We start from the raw sequence: 16,398 nt of genomic DNA, 5'->3' as shown, positions 1-16,398 counted from the left end.
CACCTCAACCTTCTGAGTAGCTGGGACTATAGGCATGTGCCACCACATCCCACTAAGTTTTGTAATTTTTGTATTATAGAAATGGGGGCCAGGCACAGTGCTCACTCCTGTAATCCCAACACTTTGGGAGACTGAGGTAGACGGATCACTTGAGGTCAGGAGATCAAGACCATCCTGGCTAACACAGTGAAACCCTGTCTCTACTGAAAATACAAAAAAATTAGCTGAGTGTGGTGGCGGGCCCCTGTAGTCCCAGCTACTTGGGAGGCTGAGGCAGGAGAATGGTGTGAACCGAGGAGGCAGCGGTTGCAGTGAGTGGAGATCGCACCACTGCATTCCAGCCTGGGCGAGAGAGCGAGACTCCGTCTCAAAAAAAAAAAAAAAAGGACAAAGAATTTGAAGAGAGATTTCTCCAAAGAAAATGTGTGGATGGCCAAATAAACACATGAAAGGGTGTTCAACATCATTATTCATTAGGGAGATGCAAATAAAAATCACAGTGAGGCCAGGTGTGGTGGCTCATTGCCTATAATCCCAGCACTTTGAGAGGCTGAGGCAGGAAGATCACTTGAACCCAGAAGTTAGAGACCAGCCTGGGCAACATAGGGAGATAGGCGTGGTGGTTCATGCCTGTAGTTCCAGCTATTCGAGAAGCTGTGGTGGGAGGATCTGCTTGAGCCTGTGTCGTTGAGGCTGCAGTGAGCTGTGATGGTGCCACTCCAGCCTGGGCAACAGAGCAAGACCCTATCTCTTAAATAATAATGATAATAATAATAATAGAGATACCAATTCACACCCACTAGAATGATTGTAATAACTTTAAAAATCTCAAAAAAACAAAACAAAACAAAACACACACACACAAAACAAAATCCCAACAACTGTTGATGAGGATGTGGAGAAATGGGAACCATTATAGGGTTCCTTACTGATAGGAATGTAAAATGGTACAGATGCTATGGGATATAGTCTGGCAGTTCCTCAAAAAGTTAAATGTACAGTTGCCATATGACACAGCAGTTCCATTCCTAGGTCATCCCAAAAGAAATGACAACATATATCCATGCAAATACTTGTACATGAGTGTTAATAGCAACAATATTCATAATTGTAAAATAGTGGTAACAATCTAAATGTAGATCAGCTGATAAATGGATAAACAATATGTGGTCTGGCCAGGCGTGGTGGCTCACACCTGTAATCCCAGCACTTTGGGAGGCTGAGGCAGGTGGATCACCTGAGGTCGGAAGTTCAAGACCAGCCTGACCAACATGGAGAAACCCCATCTCTACTAAAAATACAAAATTAACTGAACATGGTGGCGTATGCCTGTAATTCCAGCTACTTGGGAGGCTGAGGCAGGAGAATCGCTTGTACCGGGGAGGCAGAGGTTGGGGTGAGCTGAGATCATGCCATTGCACTCCAGCCTGGGCAACAAGAGCAAAACTTTTGTCTCAAAAAAACAAAACAAAAACAAAAACCAACATGTGGTCCATCCATCCATACAATGGAGTATTATTCAGCCATAAAAAGGAATGAAGTACAGATTCATGCTGCAACATGGATAAACCTTAAAAACATGATGCTGAGTGAAAGAAGTCACAAAAGATCGCATATTGTATGATCCCACTTATATGAAATGTTCAGAACAGGAAATCCATAGAGATAGAAAAGAGATAAATGGTTTCTAGGAGATGGGGAGGGAGGCAATTAGGAGTGACTGTTAATAGATATGGGGTTCCTTTTAGGTAATAGAAATGTTCTGGAATTAGTGTAGATGGTTGCAAATGTGAATACACTAAAAACTACTGAATTGTATACGTTGAAATGGTAAATTGTATGCTATGTGAATTTTATCTCAATTTAAAAAAAATTATAGGCCAAGTGCAGTGACTCGAGCCTGTAATCCCAGGCTTTGGGAGGCCGAGGCGGGCAGATCACTTGAGGCCAGGAGTTTGAGACCAGCCTGGCCAACATGGCGAAAACCCGTCTCTACTAAAAAAACAAAAATTGGCTGGGTGTGGTGGTACATGGCTGTAATCCCAGCTACTGGGGAGGCTGAGGCACAAGAATTATTTGAATCCAGGAGGTGGAGCTTGCAGTGAGCCAAAATCATATCACTGCCCTCCAGCCTGGTCAACAGAACAAGACTGTCTCGAAAAAAAAAAGATAAATTATGGTATTTACTTTGGAATTAAATAATTAGTAACCTTTAGTAAGGTTTAGTAAAGGTTTAGTAACCTTTAGTTAACCCAGTTAACTTCTGTGTCTTATATTTGTCTTTGTACTGAAGGAGTTGAATGCCACTGACCCATAGAATGAGTTGCCAGAGAACTGGGGCAACATTCTCTTTGTGGGAAGGAGAATACTCTGTTATTACCTTAAAATTAGTTTCCCTCCGAGTATGAAACATATCAATTGAAGGGCTTTAAATAGTGAGTGATGTGTTTCAATTTATAGTTATATTATATTTACACTTGATCTTAGCCAAAAGGCTGAGAAGCGATTTTATATTATATTTATAAAGATCCCTTTAGCTTTCTTCTGGAGACTGGATTGGTAGGGACAAGGTGACATTGGTGAACTTGGTTAGAAAACCAGTCAAGCCTGTGTGCAATGGCTCACGCCTATAATCCCAGCACTTTAGTAACTACTGGAGTTATTAAAGCCAGAAACAAAGAGCCATACATGACTACTTACCTCTTCTCACCTCTCATATCAAACTATCTCCACAATATATTATGTCTATTCAATTATCTTCAGCTCACTACCATGTCATAATATAGCTATTGTTATTTCTTCCCTAGAGTACTGACTGGTTTTTTTGTTTGCTTTTTTTTTTTGAGACGGAGTCTGACTGGTTTTTTTATTTGCTTTTTTTTTTTGAGACGGAGTCTGACTGGTTTTTTTGTTTGCTTTTTTTTTTGAGACGGAGTCTCGCTCTGTCACCCAGGCTGGAGTGCAGTGGTGCGATCTTGGCTCACTGCAACCTCCGCCTCTGGGGTCAAGTGATTCTCCTGCCTCAGCCTCCAGAGTAGCTGGTATTATAGGCACGGGCCACCATGCCTGGCTAATTTTTGTATTTTTAGTAGAGACGGGGGTTTCACCATGCTGGCCAGGCTGGTCTTGAACTCCTGACCTCAGGGGATCCGCCTGCCTGCCTCAGCCTCCCAAAGTGTTTGGATTACAGGCGTGAGCCACTGCATCTGGCATAAGTCATATTTAAAACAATGGGAATGGGTAGGAACACCTAGGGATAGAGTGTGGGAAATAGAATAGGGCCCAGAATACAGCTATGCCAAATTTCACATGTACAGGTTAGATAGTGGAGGATAAGGAGTGGGTCAGTTCTGTTGAGAATGCCCTGAAAGTTTGAATAATGATAAGCATGTCCATTTTAACATAATGAGGTAGTGGTGACATTGTAAAAGGAGTTTCCTTGTAGTGGTAGTCAAATTGTCATGGGTTAAAACGTGAATTGGGTATGAGGAAGTGGAATATACAAAGATAGTTTTCTGAAAGTTTTACTTGGAAGAGGACAAAAAATTGAGACTAGTTAGTTTGAGGAGGATGAAAGGTCAAGAATTCTAAGCTAGTGATACAAATTTCGTCAACATCGATGAATAGGTAACGTAAACACATTAATCCTGGGATGGATGTGAGAAGAGCAAAGAAAGGAGCCCTGGGGAAATATCAGTTCTAAAGGCTGAGTAGAGAAGGAACCAGTGATCTGAGAGTTAGAAGGAGGAGTAGGAATTATCATAGAAACTTTAAGCTTCTTGAGGGCTTGTGACCGTGTGTGTCATATTCATCATTTTATCTGAAGTTCTTATCAACCAAGTAGCTTTCAGTAAATATTTATTAAACGAAGACATAAATTTTAAGAGCCGTCTGCAATGTCAAATGTAACCCACAGTTGAATGAATATGAGGACAGGGAAGTGTCCCTTGACTTTGGTGTTAAGCAGCTGATTGCCACCTTCTGTAGAACAGCTTCAGTGGAGCCTCCATGATAGAGATAAATGCCAGGTTGCTGAGGACTAAGCATGGAAAGTTGTTGAGAGTGGACAGTAAGTACAGATATTCTTTTCAGAAAGCTTTGCTCTTTTTGAAGCTTCGCTCATAGAAATGAGATAGTAGGTAGAGGGGCAGGCTGTGTCTGGATGACAGACTTCAGCGTGTTTATATGCTAAATGGAAAAAGGAAGAAGGAAGGGAGAAGTTGAAGATGTAGAAGAAAGGAGGTGTGTGTGATTGATTATACATTGTCTTTGAGGTTAGAGGGAATGGAGTGAAGATACTGGGTTGCAGTACAAATGAGAATACAGTTTCCACTGAAGTAGGAATATAGGAACAATGGATGGTGCAGATGGGGAAGTGTTTGGTTGGCAAGTGAGAATTTGGGATATCAACACTTTTTTCAGTGAAATGGGGATAAGGTCATCCACTGAGATTATAGTGGGGAGGAGATGATGATTGTAGGGGACTGTTTGAGGAGAAAAGGAGAATTTCAAGAAAGCCTCTGAGGGAAGTGAGAGGGCAAGCTGAGTGGGAATACTTAGAAAAAATGGAATCATGGGTTTTTCACGGCTGTCGTATATATATTTGTATGAATGATTTCCTTCTTCTCTCAGGGCTCAGTAACCTGGGTGAGCACACAATTGAACAGTTGGATTGATCTTGGCCTGGGTTTTATGCGTCAGGGTGACAGGGTAAGGAGGCAAGAGATTTCAGTAGTGAGAGTGTTTGAAGTGGTGGGCCATTGAGTCTAGGCTGAATAGGGAACAAATGAAACCAGAAGGTGGCTGCTGGGAAATAAAGTGGTTGGTGTTCAAGACTGGATAGTGGAATTGAAGATTGAACAGGAGGAGCAGTTGCTGGTTATGACAGAATACAGGATTCAGCTATGGCGTGGGTTTATGAAGTAGAGACAACGTTCCCAAGTCTTTAGTGAACATCAGAGAGTGTCATCTATTAGAACTTTAGCTCCAGTTGGGCAAGGTGGCTCATGCCTGTAATCCCAGCACTTTGGGAGGCCGAGGTGGGCAGATTACCTGAGGTCAAGAGTTTGAGACCAGCCTGACCAACATTGAGAAACCCAGTCTCTCTTAAAAATACAAAATTAGCTGGGCGTGGTGGCACTTGCCTGTAATCCCAGCTACTTGGGAGGCTGAGGCAGGAGAATCACTTGAACCTGGGAGGTGGAAGGTTTCGATGAGCTGAGATTGCGCCTTTGCACTCCAGCCTGGGCAACAAGAGTGAAACTCCATCTCAAAAAAAAAAAAAAGAAAAGAAAGAACTTTATCTCAAAGGCAGGTGGTAGCAGATAAGAGGTAGGGAAAATTTGGTGAAGAAAAATTCAATTTTTAAAAACGTTTTAGGCTGGGCATGGTGGCTCATGCCTATAATCCCAGAACTTTGGGAGGCCGAGATGGGCAGATGGCTTGAGCCCAGGAGTTTGAAACCAACCTGGGCAACGTGGCAAAACTTTGTTTCTACAAAAAATTAGTCAGGTATGGTGGCTTGCACCTGTAGTCCCAGTTACTTGAAAGGCTGAGGTGGGAGGATCGCTTGAGCCCAGGAAGTTGAGGCTGAAATGAGCTGTGATTGTGCCATTGCACTCCAACCTGGGCAACAGAGGGAGACCCTGTCACAAAAAACCCAAAAAAACAAAAAACAACATTTTATTTTGGTGATGGAATTCTCTATTGTTTTGAAGAGTTTTGTTTCTTTTAAAGACATTAACCAGTTTTCTCGAGGGATATTCTATGAAAAAGTGGGTTCCATTACCCAGTAAGTTTGAGAAACTGCAAACTCTATCCCCTTGGTAATTCACAATGAACATCAACTTAGATTAATAAAGGCTCTGGGAAATAATGTTACTATTAATGATTTAACATTTATTGAGCACTGTCTAAGGCTCTGTTCTAAGGCTCCCACATGCATTACTGTTTCCAGTCTCTACAGCAACTCTGTCTCATTTAAGTCACATGGCTAAGCTAGAATGGAAGAGCTGGGATTCAAACCCAGAAAGACTTGCCCCATAGGGCTCTCAAGCCTATAACCAGTATGGAAACAGGCTTAACATTAAATCCAGCATTTCCCCTTCTTGTTTGGTTATGGAATCTTATTATCTTTTAGTATTTATAGAGAGATTAGTCAGTTGTCCACGGCATGGACCCTGGGAAGTGTTGCCTGAGTCAGTTTACACTGGTGACTACAGTCCTTTAAATAACATTGTTTTAGACTATGACTAGTTTTTTCTAACTTGGTTCTCTGTTGATAATACTTAAATGTTATATTTATTTTTCTGTTTGAGAGCCTTGTATTTTGACTTCAAGGCATTTTATATTCCCTTTCACAATGACCTTCCCAGGAATCAAAGATATTGTCACCACCACAGATTACATTTGAGGTACTAAAACAGTTTGTAATCCAAATAGCTATTTCACTTTCCTTTCTCCGGTCTAAGATTATCTTGTTGTAATTTGTTTTGTAAATTTAGAGACAGGGTCTTGCTATGTTATCCAGGCCAGTCTCAAACTCCTGAGTAGCTGAAAATACAGGCATGTGTCACCTCAACCAGTTTATTGTAAAATGTTAATGTTTAGAGATCTTGGAGATCATCCATCTTTTATTTTTAACATTATTTATTTAGTTTTGCAGGTAAAGAAAATGACAGCTGTGTAGTGCTGTGGAAATTATAGTAATTCATATCCAAGCTTGAATGTCAGCTCCGCCTCTTTACTATAGCTGTGGCGTTAGAAAAGCTACTTCATTTCTTGAAACTTGTTTCTTCCTCTAAAAAGATGAGGATATCTTGCAGGGTGGCTATGAAAATTAAATAAGACAGTTCATACAGTATCTGGCACGTGGAAAGTTCTCAATGTTGATTACCCATTTTTTTCCACTTAAGGAAATAGTCTCAATCCTATACCATGAATGAATTATGAAGATAGTTGGAGAGGAAACAACACTTTTAAATGTGAACTGTCTCAGTCTTGTGCTGACATCAGCTACATTTCTGGTAAAGTGATGATGTCATGATACAGGTTGTATTAAGAGTTAAAACCAGTTTCCTTCTGGCTTTCCAACTGAATAATAAGCAAAACCTTCCTGGGCAAACATAGACCTATTTATTGGCTCACTTATTATTAATGTTAAACTAGATTTGGTGCTGACATCTCCTGTTCTTGTTTTAAAATTTCACTGTTGTCATTTAAAATCTGACAGACCTTCAGAAGCTTCATAGATTGCTTAATGGTTTAAATCATCTCTAGAACATGGGAAGTATCTTTTCCAAAGTGGTTTTCTCCATCTGTCAGTATGTTCAAAATCATGTATATAGGACAGAATTGCTTATATTTTCACATTTACTACTGGATGCCTGTTTGGTTTTCATAGCAATCAACTTTTGGAGTTTATGGGCAGCACTTAACGTATATACGTAACCTAAGCGTGGATAATTATTTAAAATAAGATTATTGAAAGAAAAATCTATAGGAATTTTTCAGTTTCACAACAACTCCCTAAGCGAAGAAAAAATAGGTTGTTTTGAGCTGTATGTGATGGGATTTCTAATATTCTATTCAAAATGCCCTCTACTAAGCACTAGTAATATGTATTAATGAGCTGAATTTGATTTCCAATTCCAACTCTGTCACTTGCAACTTCTGTAACCTTGAAGGCTTCTCTACGTTTCAGTTTCTTCATATGTAAAAGAGATTACCAATATTTCCCTCCCAAGGTTGCTGTAACAGTGAAGTGTCAAGGTTTTTAATATAGCCAGCACAGTCTGTGGCACATAGTAGGCACATAACCATTGCTTGTTTCTTCCAGACATCTCACTGCATTTTTCAGTAATATTCTTTTCAAGTATGTTCTTCTTTCTCATTCCTTAACATTTAGAAGCTGTATTCAAGAGAGAATATTAATGTTTGCCAAGTAAACTGAAAATATTTCCTTTGCAGCCCACACTTGAGTGTTTTAGGCCGGGCACGGTGGCTCACGCCTGTAATCCCAGCACTTTGGGAGGCTGAGGCGGGCAGATCACATGAGGTCAGGAGTTCGAGACCTGCCTCAACATGGAGAAACCCCATCTCTACTAAAAATACAAAATTAGCCGGGCATGGTGGTGCATGCCTGTAATCCCAGCTACTTGGGAGGCTGAGGCAGGAGAATTGCTTGAATCCAGGAGGTGAAGGCTGTGGTGAGCCAAGATCGTATCATTGCACTCCAGCCTGGACAACAAGAGTGAAACTACATCTCAAAAAAAAAAAAAAAAAAAGTGTTTTAGCAAAAAATGATTTTATGTATGATATACCTTGGTTTAAATCCTGGCTTTTTAGTTTTAATTTTTTATTTTTTGAGACAGGCCTTGCTCTGTGGCCCAGGCTGGGGTGCAGTGATGTGATCTCTGCTCACTGCAACCTCCGCCTCCCAGGATCAGGTGATTCTCCCACCTCAGCCACCTGAGTAGCTAGGACTAGAGGTGTGCTCCACTATGCCTGGCTAATTTTTCTATTTTTGGTAGAGACAGAGTTTCACCATGTTGCCCAGGCTGGTCTCAAACTCCTGGGCTTAAGCAATCCACCAGCTTTGGCCTCACAGTGTTGGGATTACAGGTGTGAGCCACTGAGCCCAGCCTGAATCCTGGCTTTTGAATGTACTAGTGTGGTGATCTTAGGCAAGTTACTTAACCTATCCGTAAAGTATTATGAGGCTAAAGTGAGTAATGATATGTAGAAAACATCTAGTTCATTGTCTGGTTTGTATATTCCCAAATAAATGTTATTATTTTAAATGGAAACTGTTGTTTAATTTAATAATTCATATAATTCATGGCTTTTGAGAGCCTGCTCTACTCAAAACCCATTAAGAGCAGGCGGGAACATTGTGAATGAATGTTGGGCATATTATTTTGCAAGTGACTGAATTTGGCCTTGCCTATAATCAGGTTCAGCAAAAGTGATATTTTCTTTCTTTCTTTTTTTTTTTTTAAATTGAGACAGAGTCTCGCCCTGATGGCCAGACTGGAGTGCAGTGGCGTGATCTCGGCTCACTGCATCCTCCACCTCCTAGGTTCAAGTGATTCTTCCACCTCAGCCTCCCCTCCCAAGGAGCTGGCATCACAGGTACGTGTCACCATGCCTGGCTGATTTTGTATTTTTAGTAGAAATGGGGTTTCACCATGTTGGTCAGGCTGGTCTTGAACTCCTGACCTCCAGTGATCCGCCTGCCTTGGTTTCCCAAAGTTCTGAGATTATAGGCGTGAGCCACTGCACCTGGCCAAAAGTGGTATTTTCTGTTGCATTTGAGGTAAAAGAAATTGATGGGCTTGTTATTGCATTTGGTGTGGCCTTTTTTTTTTCTTGTTGTGTTTCTCCACTGACTGTCAAAACAAACAAACAAACAAAAAATGCTACAATCATGAGTGCCACAAGAGAGATTCCCGATTCTTGAGTGCTACAGGAGACCAAGGTACATTTTGGTATCTAAAAAGTTTTTCATCTTCTGATCTTGTTTATTAGAAATAAATATGTTACTCTCCTGTATTAAAATTTAACACAATATTGGCAAGCTAAATTTAATCAAATATTCTGCCCATTTTAAAATTCACTTCCTAGCCTGTCCATCCTTCCTTATTTTGTTGTTGTTGTTCGATTTTGTTTCGTTGTATGCTTCTAGCAGCCTGAAGCCATGGTTTTTAGTTTCTGTCTATGGTGATAAGTGGAAAGGAGGGATGAGGAAGGGGCTTTACTGGCCCAACCAGAAATAGAAACTAAGAACCCAGGACTATATTCTCTCCCTTGGACACCCAACACTATATAAAATTGATTCCTGCCCAGGCAGACTAAGAAGCATGGAAAGCTGGTGCTAAGAGTGTTATGAGAATTCCTAATAAATAGAAAAGCTCAAGGATTGACATTATAGAAAAAGGTTTCATTTTGAAATGTTTATAATGTACTTATCAAGTTAATAATAAGGTGTTTTTATTTTTTGTTTGTTTATTTTTGTCTTTGAGATGGAGTCTCACTCTGTCGCCCAGGCTGGAGTGCAGTGGCTCGATCTCGGCTCACTGCAAGCTCCACCTCCTGGGTTTACGCCATTCTCCTGCCTCAGCCTCCTGATTATCTGGCACTACAGGTGCCTGCCACCATGCCCAGCTAATTTTTTTTTTTGTTTTTAGTAGGGACAGGGTTTCACCGTGTTAGCCAGGATGGTCTTGATCTCCTGACCTCGTGATCCACCCGCCTTGGCCTCCCAAAGTGCTGGGATTACAGGCATGAGTCCCAATAAGGTTTTTAACGGGATACCAAAATAATCAACATTTATTTTAGAAGGTGACTTTCTTCGATGAGATGTCAATGTTTACTTTCTGTTATGTAGTGTTATTTAGTGTTTCTTTTTTCTTTTTTTTCTACGTCTGGGTCTCTGTCACCCAGGCTGAAGTACAGTGGTGTGATCTTGGGTCACTGCAACCTCCACCTCACAGGCTCAAGCAATTCTGTCACCTCAGCCTCCAGGGTAGCTGGAACTACAGGTGTGCATGCCTCACTAAGTTTTGCATTTTTAGTAGTTGTTGGTCAGGCTGGTGTACTGTTTCTTTTATTGATTGAGATCTATATTTACATTGCATAAAAATTTCAGCTGCATTAAGTACGTTCACGTTGTTATGCAACCATCACTATTATCTAGTTCCAGAACTTTGCTCTCACCCTAATAGAGCTTGTATATATGTCCCCACCAAATCTCATGTTGAATTGTAATTCCCAGTGTTTGAGGTGGGGTCTGGTGGGAGGTGTTTGGGTCATGGGGCAGATCCCTCATGGCATGGTGTTGTCCTCGCAGTAGTGAGTTAGTTCTCACGATCTCCTTACTCCATCCGCCTACTTCTCCTAAAATTTTGAAATATGCTTGGAATTGAAAGTGTTTAGTTTGGTTTGAGAACAGTTATCTAAAAGTCACATACAGGGCTCCTGCTTTGCCCTTCCTTAGTGAATTTCCTATTTTATTACACAGTTTGCTAATACAGAGGACTTGAGTTTTGTTATTTCCATGGAAAACATTATTGAATCAAAATTTAAATAGAGATGCGTAGTTCAGGGAGGGGGAGTGGTTTTATAACATGAATCTTGGATTTGAAATGGACTTAAAGAAAATGAATAAAAATTGTTTCGTTAATTATAATGTCTGAAATAGTTCATGTTTTTGTGAATAAAAATTGATATAAAGTTTAAAGTGACAGAAGTAGATAATTGTATGTACAATTTCTTGGATGTAAAATAACATTTTTGAAAACTATTATACAATGACCTCACATACAGTGACCTCACTTAATCTATGTGAGGCTATACACAGTGGCTCATGCCTGTAATCTCAGCACTTTGGGAGGCTGAGGCAGGTGATTGCTTGAGCCCAGGGGCTTAAGACCAGCCTCGGAAACATGGTGAGATCCTGTCTCTACGAAAAATACAAAAATGAGCTGGGCATGGTGAGGCGCACCTTTGGTCCCAACTACTTGGGATGCTGAGGCAAGAGGATCACTTGAGCCCAGGAGGTTGAGGCTGCAGTGAACTGTGATGTACCACTGCACTGCAGCCTGGGTGACAGAATAAGACCCTATCTCAAAAAAAAAAAAAAAGAAAAAAGTCTGTGGAAGACACCACGTTAATTGTGTTGGGTGGTTTAGAGATGTTTCTCTCTCCTTCACTGATGACACTGTGTCTCTGCTCCTGTAGCTCACTGGTGATTATCAGCTCATCCTCTTACATTTGTTTTAACATATATTTATACACCCTTTGTAAATTTGCATAAGATAAAGTCATTGTAGTTAAAAAAAAATTGTTTTTTTTTGAGACAGAATCTTGCTCCATTGACTAGGCTGAGTGCAATGACATCATCATTCATTAGTTAAATAAAAATAGCAGCCATCAACATTTTACCGGTTTTTTTTTTTTTTTTTTTTTTTTTTTGCAGTTTCTATACTACTTCTAGTTAGTACAGAAGGTTATCAACTGCAAACTTAATACTATGGCCAAAAAACCAAAATCAAAAAAGTCATTAAGACTAAATATTCAGACAATAATCTTGATTAAAACCCAATGTTTCTCAGCTGGGTATAGTAGCTCATACCTGTAATCCCAGCAGTTTGGGAGGCCAAGGTAGGAAGACTGCTTGAGCCTAGGAGTTCAAAACCAGCCTGGGTGACATAGCAAAACTCTATCCCTACAAAAAATTTTGAAAATTAGCCAGGCATGGTGGTGTGCACCTGTAGTCCCAACTACTTGGGAGGCTGGTTTGGGAGGATCACATGAGCCCAGGAGGTCAAGGCTGCAGTGAGCCATGATTGTGCCAATGCACTCCAGCCTGGATGACAAAGCAAAGCTGCCTCAGAAATAAGCAACAACAAAAGAAACCAATATTCCTCTGGCTCGAATGCAGCTACCTATATTTAGATATTCCCAAGGCGAAGTTGACAAAGTTATCCAACACAATAACAGAAATTATTTTAGGTACCAAAAAAATTGCAAAAATTACTGAGAATTATTATTATTATTATTTTTTTTTTTTTGAGAAAGAGTTTCACTCTTGTAGCCCAGGCTGGAGTGCAGTGGTGTGATCTCGGCTCATTGCAACCTCCACCTCCCGAGTTCAAGCGATTCTCCTGCCTCAGCCTCCCGAGTAGTTGGGATTACAGGCACCCATCGCCATGCCCAGCTAATTTTTGTATTTTTATTTTTATTATTTATTTATTTTTCAAATGGAGTTTCACTCTTCTTACCCAGGCTGGAGTGCAATGGCGCGTTCTCGGCTCACTGCAACCTCCACCTCTTGGATTTAAGCAATTCTCCTGCCTCAGCCTCCCCAGTAGCTGGGATTACAGGCACCCACCACCACACCTGGCTCATTTTTTTGTATTTTTAGTAGAGACAGGGTTTCACCCTGTTGGCCAGGCTGGTCTTGAACTCCTGACCTCAGGTGATCTGCCGCCTTGGCCTCCCAGAGTGCTAGGATTACAGACATGAGCCACCGCACCCAGCCAGTTACTGAGAATTGTAAGTTAAAATTACAGAATTTAGTAGACAATGTATTCAGTGTCCACAATGATACTGATATCTTAAAACCTGAGAAATTCACCTAACAAAAGAAGTCCCTTAATTTTACATTACTCTAAAAAAACAATTTGATCTCTTTAATATGAATACAGATTAAAGGAATAAAGATTAATTTATCCTACAGAGCCAGAGTTCACTTCAAGCTTTAAGAAATAACTGATAATCGTCCAAACATAAAATTCAGGACTGACACTTTAAATGAGATATGAGTTTCATCTAGCATCAGAAATTACTCCAAAGGCATTATTTCTCTTAAGCACCCCTTCTGCTTTGAAATTCAATACTGCCAATTAAACCAATTAATTTAATTTCTTTGTAATGACTTCATAGGACAAGCACGGTGACTCACACCTGAAATCCTAATACTTTGGGAGGCCGCGGCAGGAGGATCACCTGAACCCAGGAGTTTGAGACCAGCCTGCCAACATAGTGAGACCCTGTCTCTACAAAAAATAAAAAATGAGCTGGGCATGGTGGCATGCACCTAGTAGTTTCAGCTACTCAGGAGGCTGAGGCAGGAGGATCAACTGAGCCTAGGAGGTTGAGGTTGCAGTGAGCCATGATGATGTCATTGCACTCAGCCTAGTGCACTCAGACCATTGTTGAAGGGCTCAATGGTCCTTAAACCCTTCGATGCTGTTTTGGAAGGTTAACTTGCCAAAGGTCACATAGTTGGCGAATGATGAAGCTGAGATTAACACTAAGATCTGATTCCAGAGTAGTCTTTTTTAACTATATTGCTTTATGCGGAGTTTTGCAATTGATATCTAGACAGAAAATCTCTAGCAAGGGAAAAAACTAATTTTTAATTAATTTTAATTTTTTAGCGTTTTGCTTCTTATATTGTTTTACTTTGTGAGCCACCGTGCCCAATTGGTTTCTTTTAAAAGACTAGTTAGCTTGTGCTTTAGGCCTCTTGGTTAATCTGAGGTATTTAATTAATATTTTTGAAATCCTAAGATTTACTGTGTCACTTCTGCAATATCTAAATTTTTCCTTCTTATTTCTATTCTTTTTACAGTCCTTTCTATTATGTCTAATCATCAAAACATTGTTCTTATTTTCTACTGCAGTCTAATTTTTAGTGTTATGCTGTTTCCAGATGCCATTTGGATCATTTTCAAAAAAAGCTGAGTAATAATTAACAAGTAATGAATATTGTTCTTTTTACCATTCATTAAGAACAATTGCTAATTGTCTTATTCTATTGTGAAGAATATCTGTAATTCCTGTTTAGAACCTGGGTTGATAGCAAGATATGAGAAAGCAGTAAGTGTGCACAAAACGATTTCACTGGAAAAAGTATATATGATAAAGAATAATAAGTTTTCTAAGGACAGAATGGAACTGATCACACAGGTTCTTTTTTTTTAAGCTTCAAAACTTCTTATCTCCCATAAAAGTACTTTTTCTTTTATAATATGCAACAATAATTTTCTATTTAGTTAATTAGTTTTAAAGCAAGTTTAAACTTATAGTTTATAAAGAATCATATTTGCTCCCTATCATTGTTTTATAGCTGGGGCTATACTGACAAATAAGAAAAATAAAATTCCTGCCCTTGTGGAGGAGATAGTTAAACAATGAGACAAATACATTTCAGATGGAAATGAGGGCAATGGAAGAAAAGTAAAGCAGGATAAAGGCATGAAGGGTGACTGGGATCTGTTCAATCTTTAGATAGTTTAATACGGGAAACTGCTTTGAAAAGGTGACTTTTGAGCAGAGACCTTAATGTACTGAGGGACTGAACCTTTCAATGTCTGGGGAAAGAATTTGGCTTCCTCTTCAGATGTACAAAATTACAAGATACTGCCATTCTTGTACTTGAAAACCTATAAAAGCCGGATAAGAAGTATGGTTTCTAAAAACCCATCGAAGAGCTGAGGATACAAGGGAACCTAAATGAACCAAACTCCAGAAATTAATAAAACTTTCATGGTAGAGAAGAAACTCGTGGTTGCTCTAGGATGGAATAACCAAAGGAATAGGAATCTACCATACATGAGGGGAAAGGAGAAACCAGCCACATTTTTTTTTTTTTTTTTTTTTTTTTGAGATGGAGTTTCGCTCTTGTTGCCCAGGCTGGAGTGCAGTGGTGCAATCTTGGCTCACCACAACCTCTGCCTCCCAGGTTCAAGCAATTTTCCTGCCTCAGCCTCCCGAGTAGCTAGGATTACAAGCGTGCGCCACCACGCCTGGCTAATTTTGTATTTTTAGTAGCGACGGGGTTTCTCCATGTTGGTTAGGCTGGTTTGGAACTCCCGACCTCAGGTGATCTGCCTGCCTTAGCCTCCCAAAGTGCTGGGATTACAGGCATGAGCCACCATGCCTAGCCACATTTTTTTAAATCAGATTTTTAATGGCCACGTATGGGCTGGTATGACGGGTTAGGATCCTGAGAAGCCCTTGCAACTCTTGCACCAAAGAGCAAGTATACACCCACTCTCCAGCTCCTACCCTCAGGTGTTCACTGAATGTTCAGGAGTAGTAAGCCAAAAGCCTGGGCCAGTGACGGACTGGCATAGATACTACCTGAGACATTTGAACCTCTCCCAAGTATAGGGCAACCACCCTCAGAAGGCAGGATTGCTGAGAGAAGTCCAGCAGAGGCACTCCAGGCTTTCAGTTCTGGAATGCTGCAGGCAGGGGAAGAGCTGGAGGTAACTCTAACCCCACACTCTGGCAGTCCATGTTTTCAGCTATCAAGGACTGGGGACAGGGCAGAAGAGGTGAGTGAAACTGCTCTAATTCATTTCAGGCCTTCACAGAATGTAAGGAAGCTGCCCTCCAGAAGGCTGGCTGGGGAGGAGGAGCAGGGCTGCGTGAGGGCACTTGAGCTTCAGAAAGCAAGGTGTGCGACTAGAGAGCAAGGAGAATCTAGCAAACCAAACTCTGACCGTTGTGCTTAACGCAGAGATAGAGCTCCTACAGTTTTTTTTTCTTTCTTTTTTAAAATATAAACTTGAATTTTTGAAATAGTTTCAGATTTAAAGAAAAATTGCCAAGATAGTATAGAGAGTTCCCATAAATCCTGCCTCTAGTTTTTCCTGTTTTTAATACCTTATCAGTATGGTATATTTGTTATAATTAATCAACTAATACTGATATATTTTCATTAACTAATTATTACTGATATAATTCCATACTTTATTTACCTAATGTTTTGAGATCTCATTTAGTTGTCACATCTCCTTAGGGTCCTCTTGGCTGTGGCAGTTTCTTAGACTTGAGTTTCTCATCTCTTGTTTTTGATGACTTTGACAGTTTTGAGGAGTATTG

The 16,398-nt window shown here is 40.3% G+C and overlaps 1 protein-coding gene across 7 annotated transcripts in view; it reads left to right on the top strand.

The window, feature by feature from the left end:
• SHLD2 (shieldin complex subunit 2) overlaps window positions 1-16,398 on the top strand; it is an 87,500-nt gene that overhangs the window by 14,102 nt on the left and 57,000 nt on the right. For 3 of the 7 annotated variants that reach the window (XM_050803832.1, XM_050803836.1, XM_050803831.1), the window contains exon 2: window positions 9,010-9,132. The exons of 2 other annotated variants lie outside the window; for them this stretch is intronic. The gene's annotated coding sequence lies outside the window, so the exon portion shown is untranslated. Of the gene's footprint in view, window positions 1-9,009; window positions 9,133-10,443; window positions 10,542-11,976; window positions 13,546-16,398 lie in introns of those variants that run through there. 2 more of the 7 variants (XM_050803833.1, XM_050803835.1) reach the window with 2 other exon arrangements.

The sequence above is a fragment of the Macaca thibetana genome, chromosome 9, assembly GCF_024542745.1.
Source record: "Macaca thibetana thibetana isolate TM-01 chromosome 9, ASM2454274v1, whole genome shotgun sequence".
Taxonomy (NCBI): Eukaryota; Metazoa; Chordata; class Mammalia; order Primates; family Cercopithecidae; genus Macaca; species Macaca thibetana.
This window is presented reverse-complemented; position numbering and strand designations above follow the sequence as displayed.